At 44.4% G+C, this 10,961-nt stretch overlaps 1 non-coding gene across 1 annotated transcript; it reads left to right on the forward strand.

Annotated features, from left to right (window-relative positions):
• Window positions 1–1,712: 1,712 nt before the first annotated feature.
• TRNAP-UGG (transfer RNA proline (anticodon UGG)) lies at window positions 1,713–1,787 on the forward strand. The gene has a single exon. It is a non-coding gene; the product is annotated as a tRNA-Pro (tRNA).
• Window positions 1,788–10,961: the final 9,174 nt, after the last annotated feature.

The following is a 10,961-nucleotide window of genomic DNA, read 5'->3' on the forward strand; positions in this document are numbered from 1 at the left end:
ACTCGCAAGACCTGCCCTCACACATCCAGTTGGTAAGAGAGATGCTCAAACACTGTACGAGCACAAATTATTTGCCAAACTGTCCAAGTGTGAGTTCCACAAGACAGAGCTCGACTTTTTGGGATACCGCATTTCCACGGGGGGCCTGGGAATGGATCTTACCAAAGTACAAGCTGTGATGGAGTGGGAGCCCCCTTGAACCCGTAAAAAACTCCAGAGTTTCCTTGGGTTTGCAAATTTTTATAGGGGGTTCATCAATAATTTTGCTGAGATCACCCTAACCCTCACAGAACTGTTGAAAACCAAGGGGAAGGGGCCGCAAGCCTCCTGTGGATGGGGGAGTGCCAAAAGGCGTTTGATGAACTTAAGGCCCGGTTCACATTCAAGCCCTGCCTAATACACCCCGATGAAAACAAAAGGTTTGTGGTCCAATGTGAAGTGAGCAATGTTGCCTGCGCAGCCGTGTTACTCCAGGAGGGGCCAGATGGCCAGTTGCACCCCTGCGCATACTTGTCTCAAAAGTTCAGCCCAGCTGAACGTAACTGGTCAGTGTGGGACAAGGAAGCCTCTGCCATCAAACTGGCCCTAGAAAAGTGGAGACACTACCTAGAAGGGACGCGGGAACCATTTGAACTCTGGACAGATCATAAAAACTTGGCCGCCCACATTGCCACCTGCAACCTCAACAATAAGCAAGTACGGTGGGCGGGGCTATTTTGGCGGTTCAATTTCAAGCTGGGGCACATCCCTGGGAATCTGAACTTTTTGGCGGATGCGTTGTCCCGCCTCCCTCAACACGATAGCAAGAGGGAGGAAGTTATTGACTCATTGTTCATGGCCTCTCAACTAAGCGCATTGGTAACCACACGTGCGCAAAGCCAGAGGGAAAGGGAGCCCCCTGATGGGTTCCTAACCGAACTGAAACAAGCTTTCCTTGACAGCCCCCCAGAGGAGGATTTACAATTAACAAAAGTGGAGGATGGGTTTTGGCGCCGAGGGCAGAAACTCTACGTACCCCCACTCTTTAAGTAAGCGAGTGATCCAGAGGGCGCATAACTCCAAACTGGGGGGGGGGGCATTTTGGGTTTGTTTCATTTCATTTCATTTTCATTTTATTCAATTTATATCCCGCCCTCCCCACCGAGGCGGCTCAGGGTGGCTCACAACATAAAATTCTAACAATAAGATTAATGAATATTAAAATATATTAAATAGTTTACAGCAGTTAAAACAAGAAAACAAGAAAACGATCTATCAATGTGCTATCCTACAACCTTCCTTTGGGGTTTTTCAGGTACCGGTCAGTTATATGCCAACAGGAAGAGAATTGTCTTACAGGCCCTGTGGAACTGCCCAAGGGCCCTCACCTCTTCCAGTAGCTGGTTCCACCAGCAAGGGGCTGTAATTGAAAAGGCCCTGTCCCTGGTTGACTTCAGACTGGTGTCCTTCGGCCCGGGGATTGTTAGTAGATTTTGAGATCCAGATCTAAGCACTCTCTGGGGAACATGTGGGGAGAGATGGTCCCTAAGGTAGGTAGGTCTTAGGCCATATAGGGCTTTAAAGGTAATAGCCAGCACCTTGTACTGAACCCGGTATATTATTGGCAGCCAGTGCAGTCCCCGGAGCCCTGGCTGAATGTGTTCACACCTGGGGAGCCCTAATAACAGCTGGGCAGTGGCATTCTGCACTAGCTGCAACTTCCTGGTGCATGGGGAGGGACGGTGGCTCAGTGGTAGAGCAGTTGCTTTGGAAGCAGAAGGTCCCAGGTTCAATCCCTGGTATCTCCAAAAAAGGGTCCAGGCAAATAGATGTGAAAAACCTCAGCTTGAGACCCTGGAGAGCCGCTGCTAGTCTGAGAAGACAATACTGACTTTGATGGACCGAGGGTCTGATTCAGTATAAGGCAGCTTCATATGTTCATATGTTCACAGGGGCAGCCCCATGTAGAGGGCATTACAGTAGTCCAACCTTGAGGTGACCGTTGTATGGATCACTGTTGCCAGATCGTTGTGTTCCAGGAAAGGGGCCAGCTGCCTTGCCTGCCTAAGATGAAAGAATGAAGACTTAGCAGTGGCTGCTATTTGGGCCTCCATTGTCAGGGCAGGCTCCAATAGTACCCCCAAGCTCTTGACCCTGTGTGCCATTGTCAGTGGCACACCATCAAAGGCTGGTAGGGGAATTTCCCTTCCCGGACCAGGTCGAACCAAGCAAAGGACCTCTGTCTTCGCTGGGTTTAGTTTCAATCCACTCAGCCTGAGCCATCTAGCCATGGCTTGTAATGCCAGGTCCAAATTTTTTGGGACACAGTCAGGCTGGCCGTCCATGAGTAGATAGAGCTGGGTGTCATCAGCATATTGGTGACAACCCAACCCATACCTCCGGGCAATCTGAGCAAGAGGGTGCATGTAGATGTTGAACAACATCGGGGAAAGCACCGCCCCCTGCGGCACCCCGCAACCAAGCGTGTGCCTCCGGGACAGTTCACCCCCAATCGCCACCCTTTGTCCCCGACCATCAAGGAAAGAGGAAAGCCATTGTAAGGCCAGCCCCTGAATCCCCGCGTCGGCGAGACGGCAAGTCAGCAACCGATAGACAACCGTATCGAATGCTGCCGATAGGTCTAACAACATCAGTACCGCCGAACCGCCTTGGTCCAGATGCAGCTGAAGGTCATCCACCAGAGCAACCAGCACTGTCTCTGTCCTGTGACCTGGGCGAAAGCCGGACTGATGGGGATAGAGAACGGAAGTATCCTCCAGAAAACTCTGTAACTGCAATGCCACTGCCCTCTCAATGAGTTTACCCAAAAAGGTTAAATTCGAGATCGGCTGATAGTGTGCCAATTCGGCCGGATCTAGCGTTGATTTTTTCAGGAGAGGGCGGACCACCGCCTTTTTAAGAGGTGCTGGAAAATGCCCTTCCATCAGGGATCTATTCATTATATCCCATACAGGATATCTGATCTCCCTCTGGCAAGTTTTAATAAGCCAGGAGGGGCAAGAGTCCAGATCACAAGTTGTAGGGCATGCAGACAAGAGGATCCTGTCAACTTCCTCCAGGCTGAGAACATTGAAACAGTCCAGAGCACGGAGCCTCGGGTTCACATACTGTCTCCAATGTGGCAGGGAGGTCATGGCGGAGCGACGCGATCTTATCTGCAAAGAATTCGCCTCACAGCCGATCTCCAATTCCTTAGAATTTGGTCTGCCTTATGGCAGCGTTGTAAGAGTCCAAATTGTATTGAACAATTGTGCCGGGCGCGAAATTGCAGATGCAATTTTAGCCGCAAAGTATGTTTTCTTTACAGCTTTGACTGCCATCTCATAGGACTTCATAAACTCTCTATAAGATGTTCTAGTCGCTTCATCTCGAGTACGCCGCCATTGCTTCTCTAGTCGTCTGAGTCCTCGCTTTAATTGCCACAACTCCTGGTTGTACCAAGGTGCCGGCTTTGGATAAGGGTGCAGAGGATGCCTAGGTGCAATTTCATCGATGGCTCTGGAGAATCTGTCATTCCAAGACTCCACCAGGTCATCCAAGGAATCGCCAGGAGGCCAGGGATCCCATAGAGCTGTTTGGAGCCGTTCCGGGTCCATCTGGCATTGTGGGCGAGCTAAAATATGCTCGCCACCTAAACGGGCTTGGGGTGGGACATCCACACGAGTCTTAAGGGCATAGTGGTCCGACCATGGCACTGCTTCAGCAGTAATATCATCCACTAAAACTCCCGCCGTGAAGACCAAATCTAACATGTGCCCCGCCTGGTGAATAAGCATTGTAACAATTTGGGAGAGTCCTAGAGTCGCCATGGATGACACTAGGTCCATCGCCTGACTGGAGGTTGCATCATCGGCATGGACATTAAAGTCACCCAGGATCAAAAGCCTCGGGTACTCTAATGCCCAGCCTGTTGCGGCCTCCACCAGGGATGGTAAGGCGCCAGCTGGTGCGTTAGGCAGTCAGTACACCAGCCAGATCACCAACCCCTCCCCAACGTCCCATGCCAGAACGGCACATTCAATGCCCTTGATCTCCGGGGCTGGGAGAGCCCGGAAGGAGTAAGCCTCTCGTATGAATAGAGCCACCCCTCCCCCCCCCCCGCCCGCTAGACCGTGACTGGTGAAAGACCGAGTTTGTAAAGACAGTGCATTTGATTCAATGACAATTCTGGTGGCCAGGTTTACGTAAGGATGTGGGAGAATATACAACATGGTGCCCCACCTGTATCATGGCGAAAAAGGGGGGGGGTTGCCGCAGTGGCACTTACATCCTCTTCCTCCCGCCTCGCGTCCCTGGGAATGCATATCTATGGACTTCATAACTGACTTACCTCCCTCAATGGAGAAGATAGTGATCTGGGTGGTGGTGGATACTTTTTCTTTGTGTTTATAACAATTTTTTTATCCTGTAATATTTTGCAAAAATACTTATGATCTATTATTTATTTATTTATTTATTTATTTATATTTACATTTATATCCCGCCCTCCCCGCCTAGGCGGCTCAGGGCGGCTAACAACATTTCACATATTTAACAAAGGATAAAACTTTAAAATTTAACAATTAAAGAAATTAAAAATAAAAACCAGTTAATTAAGTTAAAATATTTAAAATACATAATTCATTGCATAGAATAAATCTGGCAGCAGTAAACTTGTTTGGCGCTGGTTCTGCCAGTTTATTATTAAAAGTTCATACAAAAACATTACATTTTATTCCTCCCTCCCCCCCTTTTCTTGACCTCCAAAGGTGTATTTTAGATAAATTGCTGAAACTAAAAGGTAATTTTTTTCAATTAAAGAATCTTCATTTTTAAAAAATCTTACAACAAGAAGATAAAAAGGAAAGAAAAAAACATTTGTTATAATTATAATCCATCTTCATTATAATCCTTTAGTCTTATCAAAAGAAAATTAAAAAGAAAATATATCCCCATATTCCCGCTTTTTGACTATAGTCCATGTATTCTTCTTCCAAAGTTCAACTATAGTCAAAAATCGCCAAGTATCCTTTAACCTTCCATTCTTTTTCAACATATATTTGAAATTTTCCTCATTAATTTTTAAAGTTCTCCAGATCATTTTCTTTTAAGATTCTCGTGAGCTTGTCGATTTCACTCCAATGCATAACTTTTAAAGTTCAGTCCCACTTTTCTGGTATTTTATCCTGCTTCCACATCTGCACATATAATGTCCTTGCAGCTGAAAGCATGTACCAAATCATCGTTCTGTCTGGTGCCTTCTTAATATTATAACCGAAAACTTTTGAGATCTCTTGCTGAGTCATTTGCCAAAATTGTTTTGCCTTTTCACAAGTCCACCACATATGGTAGAAAGATCCTTCATGTTTTTTACATTTCCAACATCTGTCCGACACCTGATTGTTCATTTTTGCCAGTTTCTTAGGTGTCATATACCACCTATATAACGTTTTAAAAGTTTTCTTTAATATTATAACATGTTGATAACTTCATAGAGATCTTCCATAAGTACTCCCATGACTCCATCTGTATTTCCTTATTTATTTATCGCCCATTTTATCATTTGAGATTTGACTACTTCATCTTCCTTAGATCATTTCAACAATAGCTTATAAATTCTTGAAATCAATTTTTCGTTATCTCCAAACAGCATTCTCTCTAGTTCTATTTGTTCTTGTCTTATTCCATCATTTTAATGTCCTGTTTAAGCAAACTTTTAATCTGTTGCAGTTAAAACCAGTTATACTTATGTTATAATTCTTCAGCCGATTTTAATTCCACCTTCCCTCCATGTATTTTTAACAATTGTTTGTATGATAGCCATTTCTCTTAATTGATATCCGAATATAATTTTATTGCTTCTGTTGGCACAATCCAAAGTGGTTTCCTTTCAACTCCATATCTTTTATATTTTAACCATGCATTTAACAAACTGCTTCTTATATAGTGATGTGTGAAAAAACCATCCATCTTACTTTTCGCATAACACATATATGCATGCCAACCAAAAACATTTCCGTGATCTTCTAGTACTAGTAGTTTTCTATTTAATAACGTCATCCATTCCTTGATCCACACCAGGCATACTGCATCATGGTACAACTTAAATCAGACAATTGGAAACCTCCCTTTTCTTTTGCATCAATCAAAATTTTCATTTTAATTCTTGGTTTTTTCCCGGCCCATACAAATTCTGAAATTTTCCTTTGCCATTTACTAAATTGTTTATTATCTTTCACTATTGGAATTGTTTGAAACAGGAACATAATTCTTGGTAAGACATTCATTTTAATTGCAGAGATTCTGCCCAGTAAGGAAAAATTCAACTTGTTCCATTTTATCAAATCTCCATCAATCTTATGCCAAAGCTTCTCATAACTATTTTTGTACAAATCAATATTTTTGTTGTGATTTCCACACCTAAATATTTTACTTTAGAAGTAACTTCACATTTTGTTAATTTTGTAGTTCTTTCTGTTTACTCTTTGACATATTTTTGCACAATATTTTCGATTTTTCTTTGTTTATGTAAAAACCTGCCAGTTCTTCATACTCCTGTATCTTACGAAGCAACAATGGCGTTACGTGAGTGAGATTTTCATTTATAAGCATTACATCACCTGCAAATGCTCTGTATTTGTAAGAAAAACCTCTCAGCTTCAAATCTTCTATCTCCTTATCTTCTTGAATTTACATAAACAAAACCTCTAAACATTATAAATATCAATGGAGATAGAGGGCAACCTTGTCTTGTTCCTTTACTAATTGTCATCTTTTCCGTCAAATCCACATTTATACAGAGTCTTGCTTGTTGTTCAGTATATATCGCCTTCACCATTCTTATTAAATCTTCTCCCAATCTCAGTTTCTCCATCACTGCAAACATAAAATCCCATTGCACATTGTCAAATGCTTTCTCTGCATCAGCAAAAAATAATGCTACTTCCTTTTCCGGATGTTTCTCATAATATTCGATAATATCTACAACTGAGGTTGGTGGAGCTTGAACTGAGATCTGCAAAAGCTAGTCTTTCTGCACACATTTACTTGGGGAAGCAAGCCGAAGTACTGTCCCCAGCCAGGTACCTTTTCAACATCACTATCCCAAAATATCGGATAGCTTTCTCAAAAGCACGACTCAATGGACTTTTCTCTTCGGTGCTTTTGGGACGTTACGCTGGGTACCCATATCTGGAAAGATTGTGCCCCTGCAATTGCAATGAGGTCGAAACAACTCTCCACATTGTTTTGCACTGCCCTAATTACAATGACTTGAGGGCAAGATTAATCTCTCCGATTCTTGGGTCCTTGGCGGGCAGGCAGGAGGATGAGCAAATTGCCTTCCTCCTGTCTGATGCTCATTCTGATGTTTCATCCAAGATTGCCCGCTTCTGTTATGCTGCTCAGTTGGAAAGGAGGAAAATTGAGAATGTAAATCTTGGTTATGAGTTTTAACAATATGTGTAATAGTAGGAGTCAGGAATTTTGTGTAAAAGGTGATGGGTTTGTTTTTATGATTTTGTTTTTGTTTGTATTAAGCTGGTCGGATGACTGTGAATAAAGAACTACTACTACTACAACTGTTCTAATATTGTCTCTAATTTGCCTCCCGGGAAGAAATCCTGCTTGCTCTTCTTTAATGACATTGTTCAAATGTTGTTTAAAGCGTTCTGCTAAGATCCTAGCATATATTTTATAGTCACTGTTAAGTAGTGAAATTGGTCTATAGTTTATTACGTTTGTGGCATCTCTGTCTTCTTTCGGTATCGACGAAATAACTGCTTCTTTCCATGTATTAGGTATTTTTCCATCTGTTCTTATAATAGTGTAGTATTTATAAAATTCTCTTTTGATTCCTTCCTGGTCAACAATATCCTTACCTCCCGATACAATTTTGTTAATAATTTTATTCTCCCTTTTTTTATTTGCCAGGCCAAATATTTTCTACCACCCACAGACGGAATGCACCAACATGGTGCTTGAACAGTTCTTATGTTGCTATACGTCCTTCCAACAGGACAATTGGGTGACTCTGCTACCCTTTGCGGAGTATGCTTACAACAATAGCGTGCATAGCGCCACTAAAGTGAGCCCCTTCCAAGCGGTGTATGGATATGAAAGCAAACCGTTCCCTGAACTTGCCCCCCCCCCCCGTCAGCCCCCGTGAACTTTACCGAATGGTGGCAAGGGATAGCAGGAGGTTGGGAGATTATTAGTAAACAACTACAGAGGGCTCTGACATTTTGGAGGGTGGACTTTAAGTTGGGTCACCAGCCCCTAGTTGGGGAATGGGGATCCTCCAGTTTGGAGGCCATCCCCCAGCTTCAGGGTCATCAGAAAGTGTGTGTGGGGGAAATATCTGCTGGGCACTCCATTATGGGCACTCCATTATGGAGACCAATTTCCATAGAATATAATGGAGAATTGATCTGTGGGTATCTGGGGCTCTGGGCGGCCTGCTTTTTTAAGTAGAGGCAGCAATTTTTCAGCATAGCATCCAGTGCATCTCCTCAAAACACCCCCAAGTTTCAAAAGGATTGGACCAGGGGGTCCAATTCTATGAGCACCAAAAGAAGGTGCCCCTATACTTCATTATTTCCAATGGAGGGAAGGCATTGAAAAGGTGTGCAGTCCCTTTAAATGTGAGGGCCAAAACTCCCTTTGGAGTTCATTTCTGCTTGTCACAACCTTGCTTCTGGCTCCACCCCCAAAGTCTCCAGATATTTCTTGAATTGGACCTCACAACCCTAACTCTATGGCATTACACTCCGCAGCGGTCTCTGTCATCCCTAAGTCTCCAGGAGTTTCCCAACCTGGTTCTGGCAACCCAATCCACATCCCCTACCGGTGGCCACGGGGGAACCTGGAAATGTTAACTCCAGCAGTTCTAGAACCATCTGAACTTGGGTTACCATCAACCAAAGCAGCCTTATAGCCACGATTTCTTTCATGGGGGTGGGGCTGCAGCGGCCATGTGCCAGCAAAAAAAGGGAACATACCTAAAGAGACATGTCTCTTTAAATTCCTTCCTTTTGCTTGCTGACATGCACCGTAGCCCTGCCCCCTCACATGGCCCTGCAAGCGTTGTTGTCACGGTCACCTCAGGCTCCCTCTCTCTTCCTGGAATGGGGAGGGGGCCCAGAAGGGGAGAGGGCAGGGCCCATTCAGATGGCGACATTGCCCTCACTGCCCCACTGCTGGTTCCAGCCTGGAATCAGGGCCTGTTTGCATATTGCCCTGTTTTGATTCTGGAGAAAGCAAAGGAATTTCCCTGTAAGCCAGCTTTTAAGGCTACACTGCACGCTGTTGCAGTCAGATACCGTCTGTGTAGCTGGCTACAATAATATCCTTTGTTGCTACTCCTTATTGGATGACCCCTGAGGTGTTCCTTTGGTATAGGGTTGCCAAGTCCAATTCAAGAAATATCTGGGGACTTTGGGGGTGAAGCCAGGAGGCATTTGGGTGGAGCCAGGAGCAAGGGTGTGACAAGCATAACTGAACTCCAAGGGAGTTCTGGCCATCATATTTAAAGGGACAGCACACCTTTTTAAATGCCTTCCTTCCATAGGAAATAATGAAGGATAGGGGCACATTCTTTTGGGGCTCATAGAATTGGACCCTCTGGTCCAATCATTTGGAAACTTGGGGGGTATTTTGGGAAGAGGCACTAGATGCTATACTGAAAATTTGATACCTCTATCTCAAAAAAACAGCCCCCCCCAGAGCCCCTGATACCTCCAGATCAATTCCCCATTATACCCCATGAGAATCAATCTCCACATAGGGAATAATGAAGTCCCCAGCAGACATTTCCTTCCCTCCCCACCCCGGTTTCTGGTGACTCTGAAGCGAGAGATTGGCATTTCTACTCATGAGTTGCTGCCAACTTCTTCAAAGTAACACAGACACACCATCCCAAGAGGAAACCTTTCCAATCTGAGACTGAAGCCTCCAGAGGTGGAAAGTCACATGGTGACTGTGGGGGCGGGGCTGACTGGGGGCAGGAAGGAGCCTGGGAAAGCGGGAGAACCCCCGCTGGGACCTGGGGATTGGCAAGCCTACTTTGGCAGGTTCCAAATATATAGGACTGTATCTTTAAAACTGATGCCACACTGGATAGATTCTGCTCCAGGGTTTCTCCCTGGTTCCAGCTGTTTAAAAGGGGCCACAGTAGAGCTTCCTATCTTTGCATGAAGTAAGAACGGCCTTTAACATCTGTCCAGTTTCCAATTATGCCTTCAGCTATTTTAGATGGATGTTACATTCAATAATAATAATAATAATAATAATAATAATAATAATAATAATAATAATAATAATAATAATAATAATAATATTTTATTTTTATATCCCGCCCTCCCCGCCGAGGTGGGCTCAGGGCGGCTGACAGGCATGGGAATCCCATGAATCATAAAACAACATAAACAATTTTAAATATCAGTTACAGTAAAAATTATTTAAAAGTTAAATATATAATAAAATAGGTGCTAAATGCTGTAGTCGTGATATCCACAAGATGACTAGTTGTCCATTCATCAAATTAGTCGGGTTCCATCTCAAAGGCCAGCTGAAAGAGACATGTTTTGCAAGCCCTGCGGAACTGGTTCAAGTCCCGCAGGGCTCGCACCATCTCCGGAAGGTCGTTCCACCAGCGAGGGGCTATCACCGAGAAGGCCTGCTCCCTAGTGGCCCTCAGCCTGGCTTCTCTTGGCCCAGGGATTGTCAGTAAGTTCTGTGAGCTGGATCTCAGTGCTCTCTGGGGCACATATGGGGAGAGGCGGTCCTTTAGGTAGGCAGGTCCTCGGCCATATAGGGCTTTAAAGGTGATAACCAGCACCTTATAGCGAACACGGTAGACAACCGATGGTGTCTCATTTCTGTATCAGAAGACTGCCCGTGTAACATTTTGTTTCCACGTTACACTTTGTTCTGCCCTCTTCACATGGAGTCTAGAAGCAAATACCTTGCTGAGATTTTGAAGG

This window comes from Heteronotia binoei, chromosome 2 (genome assembly GCF_032191835.1).
Source record: "Heteronotia binoei isolate CCM8104 ecotype False Entrance Well chromosome 2, APGP_CSIRO_Hbin_v1, whole genome shotgun sequence".
Taxonomy (NCBI): domain Eukaryota; kingdom Metazoa; phylum Chordata; class Lepidosauria; order Squamata; family Gekkonidae; genus Heteronotia; species Heteronotia binoei.